General features: G+C 44.7%; 1 protein-coding gene across 2 annotated transcripts in view; it reads right to left on the bottom strand.

Moving 5' to 3' along the window:
• LOC147733803 (threonine--tRNA ligase 1, cytoplasmic-like) overlaps positions 1-15,395 on the bottom strand; it is a 242,167-nt gene that overhangs the window by 139,303 nt on the left and 87,469 nt on the right. The window lies entirely within an intron of this gene.

Genomic DNA, 15,395 nt, shown 5'->3' with positions numbered 1-15,395 from the left:
AGAAGACTGGTCCTATAAGTCATTGGTAAGCGACTGTGTGCAGCCTATGTTTCCTCGCTCAGTCAATGTTGCCAACAACAAACCAGCAATTTTAAAAAGTACTACCATATTCTGATGATCTTAGTGCCTAAAGTTATTTAGATACATGTGTTATTTTGATAAATTGGTGTGGATCTCCTCATTGAGTCGTGTGCATCATTTATTGACTATTGTGTGTATCTGCAGATGTCCAACACTCCTCTTTGATAGGTCTAAGGCTGCCCGACCACACTACCCCTTAAAAGAGCACCTTGGGATTGCAAGAGCGAGCTCCTATCTGGTAGTAAGAGAATACCTGAACTGTTCGCACAGTATACCTCTTTTTTGTATACCATATAAAGAGTTGGCTTCCTACAGGTAGTTTCTGTTCACTAGTCGTAATCTTGTATTAAGTGACACCAATAGCATCAATTCAAGGTCCGATCGCTGTACAGGTCCATATAAAATTAATAGCAAAAATGGATTAGAATTCAAACATAGAATTCATATCAGGTTTAGCCTTCAATACACCAATTCTATGCTACTCAAATCATCTTGTATCAGTTTTACCATACATATTCTAAGGCATCATGCAGGAGGCGGATTTTCGTACCGACAGATGGGACCCCCATCTCTTACTCAGTCAAATCGGGGTATGAGCTACTACCTCACGTCTGCAATGTCAGGAACTTCAAATGCTTTTTCCCCAGAAGGCTATCTGGGCATTCACTTACTGTACATAAGAGAATGTGTTAGGGTTTTGCCTTCCAGTAGACCTCTCATATATCCAATGCAGTGTTCTTTATCAGCTATACAATTGCTTTGTTTCTAACGTAAGCAGTATGACTGCCTCTGATCTCTGCAGTGTTCTTTGCATGGGCCTAAACTATGCACTGTACATGCACTTAGCTGGCTGTTACAGTATCCCTGTTCCTAGCCTCTGTAGTTTCCCTGTGCCTGGCCTGTGCAGTATCCATAATCCTGGCCTCTGCTTTAAGCATGAGCCTGATCTCTACGGTATCCAAGTGCCTGTCCCCAGCAGTACTCCTAATCCTGGCCTTCAGTAAACACAAGACTGGTCTCTGCAGTATCCACGTGCCTAGACTCCACAATGTTCTTTCAAAAGTTCAAAAGGCCTTCCTAGTAACATTGTTCCTGGTCTTCGTAGTTTCCTTGTGTCTCAACACCGCAGTAGCAGTTCACCTGGCCCCACAGTTGGGATTCGACTAGCCTCCACGTTATCCATGCACCTGGCCTCTGCCATGTTCATACAATCTCACCTTTTTATTTATTCAGTTATAACTTTATTTCGATCATCGAAGATCATAAAAGTGATATAAAAACATAATAGAAGCATCATTCGTTGTGCATTAAAACCTAGAAGTCAAAACCATCAAAGCTCTGGCAATGTACAACTGGATCAAATTCAGAACATCACACCAGTTCCATAAATTGACAATACAGTAAAACCTATACAGTTCCTTAGAGCTACACTCCGGAGTCAGAGTTTGCTAATAGGTGGGGCCTCTCACGCTAATTTTGCGGTACAGTGCAAATTCTTCTTAGGGACCATAAAGGAACCTCGGCTTACAGCCCTTTTATATCCTAATGATGTGTAAAATAGCAATAAGCCACTAAGCAATGAAGTACAACATTTTTCATTTGGCTGCTAGACAATGTCTAGCATACCGAATGAAATAAAGTACCATTTAGATAGGAAACAAAGCTATTAAAGTTCTTAGAAACATTGGTTTAAAATGCAAACACAAAGTCAGAGAAAATGTGAAAGGAGTACATAAAAATATATCTTTTATCGATGTATCTGTTTTTTGGACATCTGATGAGGCAAAGAGATCCCTTAGGGGTTCTTGGTAGTCTACTAGAGCAGTTGAAGTCCAAAGTCTATGCCAATATAGCAATGGCCTGGACTCATCTTACAGTGAGAGCTTCCAAAAGGCCATGTCGAGAAACAGGGAGATCAGGGGCGAGCTTTTTGGGAGGATAAAAATAGATCTTCCGCTAAAGTTAGGATGTTGCAGTTTGCGCATACCAAAATTTCCGAGTCACACAAGATGGCTCCCAGCGCCTTCACGTTATAAAGCTCTGTGAATGAGTTTGTTTAAAGATCTTTGATAGTCAGAGATATGTTATGTTAGGTCAAAATATTTATATTGCGCATGGCTGCTCCTGCAAAGAGCCATCCCAGCGCTGAGGTAGAACACTGAGTGGGGAGGCAGAGCGAGAATTAGCAGTGGAAAAGAGCCAAGTCTTCACCAGCCTTCTGAAGGTCAGGTGATCAGCACTGCTACGAATATGTAGAGGGAGGGAGTTCCATAAGGCGGGAGCCAGCCGCTTGAAAGTTACCCCCCGATCTGCCCCCCGTATTTGTGGGATTCTGGCAAGGAGCAGGTCTGCCGAGCGCAGTGCTCGTGTGGGTACATAGCAGCAGCATAGATCACTCAGGATTCCTGGGCCACTACCTGAGAAAATCTTATGAGTGATCCATGGGGTTTTGAAAAGAACTCTTTGTTCAAGGGGTAGCCAGTGTGGGCGGTGGAGGAGGTTGGAAACATGAAAGTGTTTAGGGAGGGCAAAGAAAGTGCGAGCCGCATATAATGTACTAAAGAGCAGTGAGATGTTTGTACCTGGATAGTCCAATCCAGGTTTGGTGTTAGTCTTAGAGCCAAATAGTCAAAGTTAGAAACCTGTTCTATAGGATCGTTGTTGGCATATAGTTTACATTTAAAATGTTTACTTTTTGCAGGGTTAAATACCTTAAATTTAGTTTTTAAGCTGTTTAGCTCTAACACACACTCATCACAAAAATTACTATAGTCGTTCAGTGGCTGCTGTAGACCTTTAAGTGATTTTGAAATCAGCAGAGTATCATCAGCAAGAAGTAGAGCGGGTACTCTCCTCCCTGCCACTTTAGATGAATCACAGCCATCCCTGTCCAACCAATCCACTACATCATTTGTGTATAGTGGGAACAAATAATGTAATAGAGAAAAGCACTTTGTGTCCCTTTTCAAAGGCCAAACTTCTCTCCTCTGGGGGTAGGCTGACCAATATCACTAACTGCTATTTCTCTTTAATCACTACCAGCGCCAAAGCCTCTGGGTGTTTTTTGACTCAACCCGATATGATAGCTTTACAATTATTGGAAAGCTCAACATAGCCAACTTGTGCACAGGATTTGCAGGGCATGTGCTAGCTTAGCCATCAGCGACAAACTAAGGGGAATGAGGTCGCGGTCGACCCCTTCAATAACTACCTGTTTGGGCATGGATGACCAACCAGTCAAAACTGATTGAAAAGTAGTCTCACCTCTTTATATACGTAGATTATGACTTTGCTAGTCTACTGCATTGGCATTTGCACAATGTATTGCACTAAGTCATTCTGTCGTAAGCTTATCCTGGAGAAGTAACTTCCTTAGCTGTTCTTGAACTAATGATTTGGTCAATTCCCTGGTCTTCATTATTGATACCGGTGAGGTTTGCTCCAGTCTACCTAGGTTCACCTACTTATGTAGCACTTCCTTTTCAATTGTTATTTCTATTTTTCCTGCTCCGTTTTATCAACTCTGTAAGTGGGTCCATTCCTCTGGCAAAACAAAATCTTACACTTGATTGCCATACCATCTTGAGTATTCTACTGCTGCTTAAATAATGTCATGCTGCTGCATACCTTGTAACAAAAGCCAATTGTATTTGTCCTGGCTTGAATATGAGCCATGGAGTTTTAGTAGCACTAGTATCTGCATAGGAACCTCAAACTGCTCTCAGTAAACCAGAGATATCTTTCCTGTACAATAAAAAAGGCTTCTCCATCTGCCTATTTGTTCACGCACAAGCACACCTGTAGTGCTTCAAGAAACATGAAAGCATGTCAAAACATTTTTTTTTCAAAACCTTTTAAAGGAGTCAAACTAGCTTAACAATATGGACTCATTTTTGCTGAGTTTTCTGTCTAAATTGACTTCCTCTTAATACTTTGAAAACAGTTTTATCCTTGCCTACATGTTTGCATTTATTGCTTCTTCTTTCCACAGAACTTGCATTCCTCTTTATGCCCATTTAGTCTAATCACAGCCACGGGCACTAACATACTAAAACTATTTCTTCCATCAACCTCAAAGATCTTCATTGGAATATGGATTAGTAACTTATCAAGTTGGTTTTCGCCGTAGAATCTCTAAAACCAATTGCGTTGAAAATTTAAGTAAGAGTAACTACCTTAGCACTCAATTTAACTTAATAGGATTATATCTCTGCTAACAGAATCCATTTCATAAGCAATCAAATCTGCCTTGAAAAAGTGGATTTTAGCCTGAAAAACACATAAGCTGTGTATTTAAATGCATTACATGTGAACTAGAATTCGTTTGTGATATTGGAGCAAAATCTGTTTTAGATTAATTTCTTTTGAAATGTGTAATTTACATTTTGAATAATTTTGATGAACGCTGTACAATTATCGAATTTCATACTAAAATTATCTAAGGACTTTGGACAATCAAGGATTTTAGGCTACATTATGTCTTTTAATAATATGTCCAAATAATGGGACTAGTTGTACAATAAAGTGTATACATATCATGTTACAGTTGGTACTCCCAAAGCCAAAATTGTTTGTTAATAGATGTAACATCACCCTGACCACATATATCTTAAAAGTCTCCAAAACTGCTCATTTCGAATTAAACCATGTAAAAATTGAAGCCACTGTACTGTAAAACTGTAATGCTCTCTCCATCAACTCTTTACATTTATTTCACTACCTTCCTCAAAACCACGTGTCAAATTGTGCCTACTTCTCATTGTATAGTTATTGTATTTCCTGTTATTTGTGAAGAGCTTGGTAACCATGTGGTTAGCTCCAAGCCTTGCAAATATACACTGTACAAATCACGTGCCTCCTTCCATCTAGTAGAACCTGGAACTCTATACTTGCTTCTAGTAGGTAGGTATGCTTGATGCAATTCCAAAATAAGATCTTTGCCCAATGGAATCTGGCAATGCTTTTCAATTACAGTATTAATAATCTAGGAAGAACTGTTTCTACGAAGGGCTGTGCAAACATGGTTTCCTTATATCCTTGTTAATTCTATTCAAAAGAAAGAAGCTGCAGAGCTTAATAGGAGTCTAGATCCTTATTCTAATTTCATTTTTAGTGAGTGATCCAGACAAGCCAAAGAGTTCGGCAAACTAACATTTTGTGTTGTGCTTGATCACATTTTTTATTTCAGTGCATGAGAGGTTCACTTATCTGTTAAGAATCTTGTGAATTGGGCTAAAGCAGTCTTGTCAGATAAAAATATACACAGGGTCTTTCTAGAAAGGACACACTACGTCATGCCATGAACAAACAATATGCAGGTGCTCATATACTTTTCCTTATTTATTCCTCCCTAAAATAGTCTCAATTTCTGAAGTCTTTTCCATCATACAAGAAGGCATGACAGTTGTGGGCTGGACTTTCCGTTACAAATACTGTCATATCAATTTCTTCTTGCAGACAGTGACTTTTCCAAGATGATCATAAAGAAAGCACAATTCAAGCGAATAACGTTACAGACCATCTACCTCGCCTGCACACATCTAGCAACCCAAGATTCATGTAACTCCCCCACCGTTGTTTGCTTTCTACAGCCATTCACCCATTGAACAAGCTGTATGCCAGTCCTCATGTCAAAACCTTGCCAAAAAATGTGGCTTTCCCAGATATGCACTCTGCTTTCACTTGTAATTTCTTCCCCTTTATGCTGCAGGTCTTCGTTTGCAATCCCCAGACCTCTCCCCCCAAAAAAGCAACATGGACTCTTAATATTTTCTAGATATGAGAGGGAAGGTTCAATAGGTGGTCAAGGAAGCCTAGAAACTACACAGGATGCTCTTTCAGAGAACAGCAACGCACAAGCCCCGTTATATCCGCTCTACTGTAAATAGATTTTCTTTTTTTAAATTTTTATTCTTTTTATTAACAATCATCAACTTCAGACAGTAAGTAGATTACATTGCAGTCATGTATATGATTAAAGCTGGCACATACAAATATAATCCCAACATATGCTAGTACACACCAAGGTTCAAATCAGGGAGAGTGAATGTCGTCAAGGGCTGGCTGCATGGGTGGGGTGCAAATGTTACCCCTATAATGGTTCCAGGGTCCCCAGATCCAGGACCACTTCCCTGGGCAGCCGCGAGCTGTATACACGGTCTTTTCACGGAACATGCACCAGTCCATATTGGCTTTCCGGTCTTTCAACCTAGGAGGGGCAGCTGCCCTCCAAGTCTGAGCAATGTTCCATTTAGCCACCATAAAACCGAGTGTAGACCATTGCGTCAGGTGTGCATTCAGGTCAGTAGGCTCTCAAATATTAAGCAAGCATCTACGTGCCTCTGGGAGCAGAGGTACCCCCAGCGCCATCTCCATAATACCATGCATCCTCCTCCAGAAGGCCTGAAGAAGTGAACACTCCCAGATGATGTGCATGAATGCGCCAAGCTGGCCACACCGCCTACAACAATCAGCCGAGGACGCCCTACCCATCAACACTAGCCTAGGCCCCGTCATGTAGATTCTGTGCAGGACCTTAAGTTGGACCAGTCGTAGTCTCGCCGGGATAGCTACCACTCTAGGAGATAAGGCTTCCTGCCAGTCAATATCCAACTCAACACCGTCCGCCACCCATTTTTGTCGGAGCTGAGTGAGAGGATCCTCCATATTATGTATTAATTTATTGTAGATCAAGAAGATGGACTTTTCGGGGAGTTGTCCATCCAAAATTCCATTCTCCAGTGGAGAGGACTCAGGAGGGGAGGAACCAGCAGGGAAAGCTGAATGCAAGGCGTGTCTTATTTGTGTATACCAGAAGTGTTCCGAGTCGGCTAGGTCGTGTTGCTCCTGCAGGGAAGCAAACGTTTTAATGTTGCCCTTTTCCCACATATCATGGACGCAGGAAATGCCTATTAGATCCCTCTTATCTAATCCCTTGGTCTGTCATAGGTGTTCTCAAATTCCCACAAGGGGGTGGCCGAGGTCAGTCTACCCTCCCATTCCAGAGATCTGGTGGCAGTGCGCCATAAGGTTACCGAGTGTCCGGTGGGGCCGGTTAGAGCAGGCCGGGCCTGTTTGGAATAAAGTCACCTACTATAATTCCCCCTACCCCCCCGCCCCCCCCGGAGAAGCCATCTGTCCATACGGTATCCAGGATCGTCAGTGGCTCCATAGGTGCCATGTTTGATGGCAGCCAGATGGGCGGCCCAATAATATTTCCTAATGTCAGGAAGGCCGATACCTCCGTCGTACCATTTCAGGGTCAATTTGTTGAGAGCTATGCGTGGCGGCCAATTCCACAATAGTTCCCTCTGGTGCCTCTCAATTTCTTTAAAATAAGTAAGGGGGACAGCATCCAATGAGTTTTGCAAGGCATAGAGAAAGCAGAGGAGGGACATCATTTTGAAAAGAGCAGTCCTCCCGAGGAGGGACAGTGGGAAAGTTTTCCAGCTGGCTATATCTCGCTGTAAACTATGGAGCGGGGGAAGGAGACTGTTGCTATATCGGAGCGTAGGATTCAGGCACATGAATATCCCCAAGTACTTAAACCGGGACGTACTAATTTGGATTGGGCAGTTAGAGGGCAAAACAGGTATTCCCCCTTCAAAGGGGTAAAAATGAGACTAGGTTCAGTTGATTTGAAATCTAGAATATTTCCCGAGCACTGCCAAAATGTCCACCAGGGCTATTAAAGATTTCCGAGGGTTTGTGAGATAAAGTAAAATGTCATCAGCATAAAGTCATACACGATCTTCCCAGTTCCCTGACCAGCGGAATCCTCGGATCATGAGATCCTGCAGGATCCAGACTGCTTGCCGGTCTAATGCCAGAGCAAATGAAAGGGGAGAGAGCGGGCGGCCCTGTTGGGTACCGCGGGGGAAAGCAAAGGTGTCTAACTGCTTGTTGTTGACTGTAACCTTAGCCAATGGAGCCGTGCATAAGAGGCGGACCCATCCAAGAAACTCCCGACCAAATCCCAACTTCTGAAGCACAGCAAAGAGATACGGCCATTTAATCCTGTCAAACGCCATTGTGGCGTCCAGGGAAACCAGGCCCGCCGGCTCTCGTATAGTATCTGCACTACCACTCACCCCGTGAATCCGACGAAGATTCAATGCTGTGTTACGGTGTGGGACAAAGCCAGATTGATCTGGATGTATGAGAGTTGGTATGATTTTAAAGGGGCGATTGGCAAGAACTTCAGCAAGGATTTTCGTTTCGGCATTGAGGCGAGAGATGGGTCGATATGATGCACAGTCCAGGTGTGGTTTGCCTTCTTTATGGATTAGGACAATGCGTTGGTCAATCGAAGTTTCCCTAACTCCCTACTTCTCTCGAAAATGACTTTGAGGTGGGCAGACATTTTATACGGAGTAAGTTTTTATAGCTCTATGGGTATCCCATTAGGGCCGGAAGCCTTTCCGGACTGAAGCAACCTGATGGCTTGGGCAATTTCATCTGCGGTCAGAGAGCTATCCATTAGTTGCGAATCATTCGAGGTGAAGGTGGGCAAGGCAATGTCCTTTAGTAGCTCGGTAGAGTCTACCTCAGTGTAAGGTGACCCCGGCTTATAAATATCTTCAAAATGCGCTGCGAATTAAGAGGCGATGTCCTGAGTGTCTTCTACACAGGGGTTACGGAGGTGCCAGGGATTTATGGGGGCAAAACGACCCACCCGCGTGTGGTCTAAGAGAAAGACCGCCCATAGCGGCGAATGGTCGGAAATACCTCTAGCCAAATGGCAAATCTCACGGATGTGTGAGATTTGAGAGCCCGGCACTAGGATATAATCAAGGCAGGAAAATCTGTGGTGGGCTCCAGAGTGGAATGTGTATTGCTTTGTGTCCGGATTGAATGTGCTCCATGTGTCTGTCAGACCCATGGCCTCGAGGAAGTCAGGCAAACCACGGGAAGAGGGCCCCGGTTCACAAGCTGGAAATCGGTCCAGCTTGCCAGAGCCCACAGAGTTAAAGTTACCCCCCAACACCAAGAGGCCGTCCGGTAGTGAGAGAATAGTTGTACAGCGGTCTTGGAATGTGGACGACTGAAGGCCGGGAGGGGCATAGATAGAAAACAGAGTCAGTGTCCGACCCTCACATGAGCCAGATATACCGACATATCGTCGGTCCAGGTGGAGCCCACCCCAAGGGGAAGTGCATTAGCGCGTCACTGTAAAAGAATAACATTGAAAAACACCTGCATACCCCCCCCACCAACAACCCCCCTCCCTGCTTCCCTGCTCTCTGGAATGCCCATTACAAAGTGGCAGAGTGCCTGTCACCCACAACTACAGTTCAGAAATAACTAATGGTAGAAAAGAGGAGAAAAGCCAATAATCCGCCTCCCCGCCCCCCAACCCTGAATTGTGAGTCCAGTGTCGCTCATAGGCCCAAATCAAGCTGTGCTAATACCAAACGGAAACACAGTGAGTTTATGACCATTTGTGGGTCCTAATCGACCCCATTACCTGTGCCCAACCATCAGATATAAAGGGCATTTATCAACTCCCACTATTGGTCCTGGGGTTCTTGATCTTCGCCCCCGTTCCATCCTGCGGGGCCGCCGACGAGATGACTGTCCAGCCACTCCGACGCCACCTCCGGGTTGTCAAAGAACAATGCCCTCCCCTCAACCTCCACGTGGAGACAAGCTGGGAACATCACTGCATATTTAAGACCCTTGTCTCAGAGTTTCTTTTTTACAGCCATGAATGTGCGGCGTTGCTTTTGTACCACTTGCGTGAAGTCCGGGAAAAAGGAAAGAGTGGCATTTTTTGAAGCACAAGGGGGGGCATACTGCACATGTTGGGATCCCGTTCTCTGAAGTTTAGGACACGGGCTATTAAGGGGCGCGGGGTGCACCAGGCTTGGGATGCCCACCCGGTATTCTATGTGCGCGTTCGATGGTGAAGAACTTGCCCAATCCCTTGGGTTTGAGGTGATTTAGAATGAGATCCTCTACGAACAGGTCAGGTGCCGGCCCTTCTGGTTTTTCAGGCACTCCCAAAATGCGGACGTTGTTGCATCAAGACCTTCCTTCATAGTCGTCTAGTTTATGTTCGGTCATTTCACAGAAGGACTTGAGATGTCACACTTCCTGCTGGAGCTGAGATACGTCATCCGTACGACTACTCATTTTGATATGCAAGGATTTGACTTTTTCATTCATTTTAGTGAGGTCGGCGCAAATGAGATTCACCTCAATGGAGATAGTGTCCATTTTGTGCTCCGGGGAGGATGTAACCCCTACGATTGCCGTCACCACGTCCTGCAATGTGAGTCCCGGAGTGGAACTCTCGGAATCTTCTGCCACATTTGGAGTATGGCGCAGGTCCGTTGGCGAGCCCTTGGGCATTGTGTATCTGTCCAGTTTATTAGACTGAACCTGTCTTGTGCCCTTCTGACCTCTAGCAGAGCACTTATCAGGTTCTGGCCTGCCGGTCATTTTTGCTCCGAGTCCCAGACCCTCCAGCCACGTCTGGGTCGAGCTCCCCGCAGCGGGAGGGCAGAGATAGAACTGGGCCGGAAGGACTCCCGTGGAGAGCTGGCCGCGTATGGCAGGTGTAAAGTTTGGGCGCAGCAGGCACGAGGTATGCACCTACCTAGCTTGCCTGCTACCAGTGAGGATATCAAGGCTTGCACACCCTTGCACCAGGAGTCACTAATTCACTATGGCGGCCACGCCGGTCAAGGCAAGCAGAACCCAAGTCCAGGGTAGCAGCCCCCACCCAAGAAGGGCAACTGTCACAAGATGGTCACAGGCAGACTCACGTGTCCCCCCACTCGGCACCACACATTGTTCCCAGCACACAAACACAGTGACTTTACGCCCATCGCCACGGTCCCTCAATTGCTGTGGCAGGCTCCAGGCTGGCCGGTGACTTCCGGCCAGAACAGCCGACCCTGGCACACTCCTCCTCGGCTACCGCTGCACCAGGGTCCCTGGCTCATGACCCCCCACTAGGCCCAGGTCGGCGGAGTCCCAGATCTTTAGCCCCGATCGTCACACAAAATCGGGATAGCTCGTACCGGTTCCGCTGATCTTCCGCATCAATTCCGGGGCCCAGATTGACAGGATCTAAATCTAGATGATAGGGTTAGGGATAGCTACGGCGGAACCTAGGTCTTAAGCAGCCATCTTAATCTGCGCTTGCCACTCCCCCTTGTAAATATATTTTTAATCAGTCAATAAGCATTAGTTTTATGCTAGAACCATACAAAAGTTAGATTCTGCTGTCATATTCACATGATACAAATCAGATGGTCATTGCCACCTAATAGCAAACATAACCCTCCATTTAGTAATACATCATTAAACTGTATGGACGCTCTCAGCTATACTGTCCACAGTAAATTGGTCTTTTCGAGCCCTGTTGGAGGACATTTTGATGATCTTAACAATAACAAAATACTTTATAGACACCTTATATTGAGTATACCACATAATATTCTGAACAACATGACAATGGAAAGAGTAAGAACGTTTCAGTGTTTCCTAAGGTAGACAAAAAGATTAGTATTTCTCTGCTCGAGAAAAGATTTGGACTCTGCAACATGAGAAGTTAACAGACAGGCTATTTTTTTACAAACATTTACCCACTATGCTAAGAAGCTTGTCACATGCTGACAAGAGCATCTCAGAGCAAATTCAACGTTTTTGGGAAATAAGTGTTGATCCTCCAGGTTTTAAGCAGCACCAGAAATTCTTAATGTGAGAAATGAATGCTATTCGCTTTTAGAGGAAATGACTGATGTTGCTATCACACTGTGAAGCCTATGGATCGGAGAGGTAGATGGGTTGGGATGATGAACTGCTCTTAACTGCAATGAACTGGTGTGGCTTTTTCAACCAAACAGGATATTTGACTGTTATTATTCTTGGAGCTAATAATGCAGATTTTGAAAAGGAAAATGCTACTTACAAGTATGCATCTGTTCTTGGCAAGGAGAGCTGCAGATCACTACACTATGCATTAGATCGCCACCTGGTGTTGGGCTGGGATGATTGCATGTTGTTGTCGTCTTGGAAGAAGTCTTTTGTAGTCACGAGATAGGCGACTCCTCCCTTGGACGATAGTGCGCATGGGCATTGGCTCTATCCTTAGATTGTTTTTCGCCATGATGGGAAATGATGGAATTAGTAGAAGTAAAGAAGAGATGTCCATGAGTGTGCATCTAAGTAAGATAGAAACTGGAACAGATTCAAGTCCCGGGGAGGCGGAAGGGCGTATAGTGATCTGCAGCTCTACATGCCAAGAACAGATGCATACTGGTAAGTAGCATTTTCCATTCGAGGCATATGAGCTGCAGATACTACACTATGCATCGATTGTGCAGAAGTGTCTCCCCTAGTGGTGGTCACCTGTATCTGTTGCAGTTGTTTGAAAGACAGTTTTAAAAACAGCTTGGCCTACTGCAGCTTGCTGCTTGGCTTGCACATCAACACAGTAGTGTTTAGTGAAGGTGTATGTTGTAGACCATATTGCTGCCTTGCATATATCTTCTAAAGGGATGTTCCCTAGGAAAGCCATGGAGGCTCCTAGCTTGCGTGTGGAGTGCGCTCTAGGAGGAACTGTTAATGTACGTTTTGCTTTTTGATAGCAGACTTGTATACATTTTACAATCCACCTTGAAATTCCACCCTTAGAGATGGGGTTACCTTTATGAGGTGGAGAGGAAGATACAAATAATTGTTTTGTCTTCCGAAAAGATTTAGTCCTATCTATATAGTAGAGAAGAACTCTTTTAACGTCTAGGGTATGTAGCGCTCTTTCTGCTACAGGGTCCAGGTTTTGGAAAAACACTGGTAACTCAACAGATTTCTTTAAATGAAAAGGAGTAATCACTTTTGGAAGGAATTTAGGATTAGTTCTTAGAACAACTTTGTTACGATGTAGTTGTAAGAAAGGTTCTTGTATAGTGAACGCTTGCATCTCACTCACTCTTCTAAGAGAGGTGATAGCAATAAGGAAAGCTGTTTTCCATGTAAGGCATTCTAGTTCACATTTGTTTAGAGGTTCAAAAGGGGGTCCCACGAGCCTTGTAAGAACCACGTTAAGGTTCCACACTGGAGAAGGTGGTAACCTGGGTGGAATGATTCTCTTTAATCCTTCCATAAATGCTTTAATTGCAGGTACTCTAAAAAGAGACGGATGTTGTCAGTTCTGCAAGTATGCCGCAATTACTGCAAGGTGCAGGCGTTTGGATGAATATGCCAAGTTACACCTTTGTAAATGTAGAAGGTAGCAAATGATATTTTCGATAGAAGCATCCAGGGGATCAGTTTGATTATTATTGGAGTAAATGGCAAATATTTTCCATTTAGCAGCATAACAAGCTCTGGTAGAAGGTCTCCTGGCCTCTTTAATGATGTTCACACAGTCTGGTGGTAGGTTAAGATAACCAAACTCTAAGACTTCAGGAGCCAGATCGCCAAATTCAGTTGATTTGGGAGTGGGTGTCAGATGTCTCCATGGTTCTGCGTGAGTAGGGATGGAGTCAGTCGTAGCTTTTGGTGTGGGACTAGAGTTAGTTCTAGCAGTGCGGTGAACCACGGTTGCCGTGCCTATGTGGGAGCTACCAGGATCAGTTTTAGAGACCGTTGTCTGAGCTTGCGTACTACCAATGGTATTAGTGGTATGGGCAGAAAAGCGTACGCAAACCTGCCTGACCAGTTCATCCATATCGCATTACCCTTGGACAGCGGGTGTGGGATACTGGCGGCGAAGGTTGGGCATTTTGCGTTTACGTGTGTGGCGAACAGATCTATGTCTGGATGACCCCACTGATGAAAGAATGGTTTAAGAACCTGCGGATGTAGTTCCCTTTCGTGAATTTGTTCTGTCTGCCGACTCAACAGATCTGCTATCTGATTGTGAATATAGATATAGGTTTTGTGGAATGGCCCATCTCCAAATGCTCTGTACGAGTTGGGACAGTTGTATAGAGTGTCCCCCCCCCAAGCCCCCCTCCTCCCCCCCCCCCCCCCCCTGTTTTTGTATGTAATACATGGCTGTCATGTTGTCCGTCCGGATTAAGACCGCTTTGTTCTGTACTTGTACTTGGAATGTTTTGAGTGCTAAGAATATTGCTAGCAGCTCTAGATGATTGATATGGAACAATCGTTGTTGACTGTTCCATTGTCCTTGAGCTTGTATGGTGTAGGAGATGAGCTCCCCATCCTGTGAGGGATGCGTCTGCTGTAAGCACTAGCTGTGGAACAGGCTCGAGGAACGGCCGCCCCTGTGTCAAGTTTTTGGTGTTCCACCACTGCAGAGAGCGATGTGTGCGGCTTTCTACCAACACCAGGTCTGTTAGTTGCCCTTGTGCCTGGTTCCATTGCTGTGCTAGACATTCTTGTAATGGGCGCATCTGCAGTCTTGCATATGGTACTATGAAGACGCAAGATGCCATCATGCCTATTAGTCTCATGAACATTCTGGCTTGCAGAGATTGTTGCTGTTGAAAGATTGTGACTAAGGCTTGAATGCTCTGTATCCTTGCTGGACTGGGATACGCTAGAGCTGTGGATTTATTTATTGTAGCCCCCAGATACTGATGTATGTGAGAGGGTTGGAGGTGCGATTTGGTGTAGTTTATTGTGAAACCTAAGTCGTGCAATGTCTGAATTGTCTGATGCGTGTGTTGGACACACTGATTGAATGACTTGGCTTTTATGAGTCAGTCATCTAGATAAGGGAAGATATGTATTTGTTGTCTCCTGAGGTGTGCTGCTACCACTGCAAGGCACTTTGTGAATACTTGTGTTGCCGTTGTTACTCCGAATGGAAGGACTTTGAACTGATAATGTTATCCTTCCAGTACAAACCTTAGATACTTTCTGTGAGAAGGATGTATAGTAATGTGGAAGTAGGCGTCCTTTAGGTCTAGTGTCATAAGGAAATCGCCTTGTTGCAGCAGTGGGATGAAAATGATCTGTTTGTATGTATTAATTGAGGGGTCTGAGGTCGAGAATTGGTCTCAGTGTCCCATCCTTCTTGGGAACTAGAAAATACAGCGAGTAAACCCCTGTTCCTTGTTCTTGTAAAGGAACTATTGTATTGTGTCCTTTTGTAGAAGTGACAGAACTTCTTGTTTAATGAGAGTAAGGTGTTCTGTAGATATTGGACGCTGCTTGGGTTGTATGTGTGGAGGGGTTGCTGTAAGTTCCAGACAGTAGCCATACTGGATAATCTGTCTTACCCACTTTTCTGTTGTGATGGAGTTCCAGACAGGCAGGAATTGCGTTAATCTGCCCCCCACAGGAGTGGAATGCTGTTGGGGGAGCAGAGGGAAGTCACTGTTTTGTAGCGGAAG

Source organism: Lissotriton vulgaris, chromosome 2_1, assembly GCF_964263255.1.
Source record: "Lissotriton vulgaris chromosome 2_1, aLisVul1.2, whole genome shotgun sequence".
NCBI classification, from domain to species: Eukaryota; Metazoa; Chordata; class Amphibia; order Caudata; family Salamandridae; genus Lissotriton; species Lissotriton vulgaris.
Note: the sequence above shows the minus strand (reverse complement) of the source record. Positions and strands in the feature narration are given on the sequence as shown.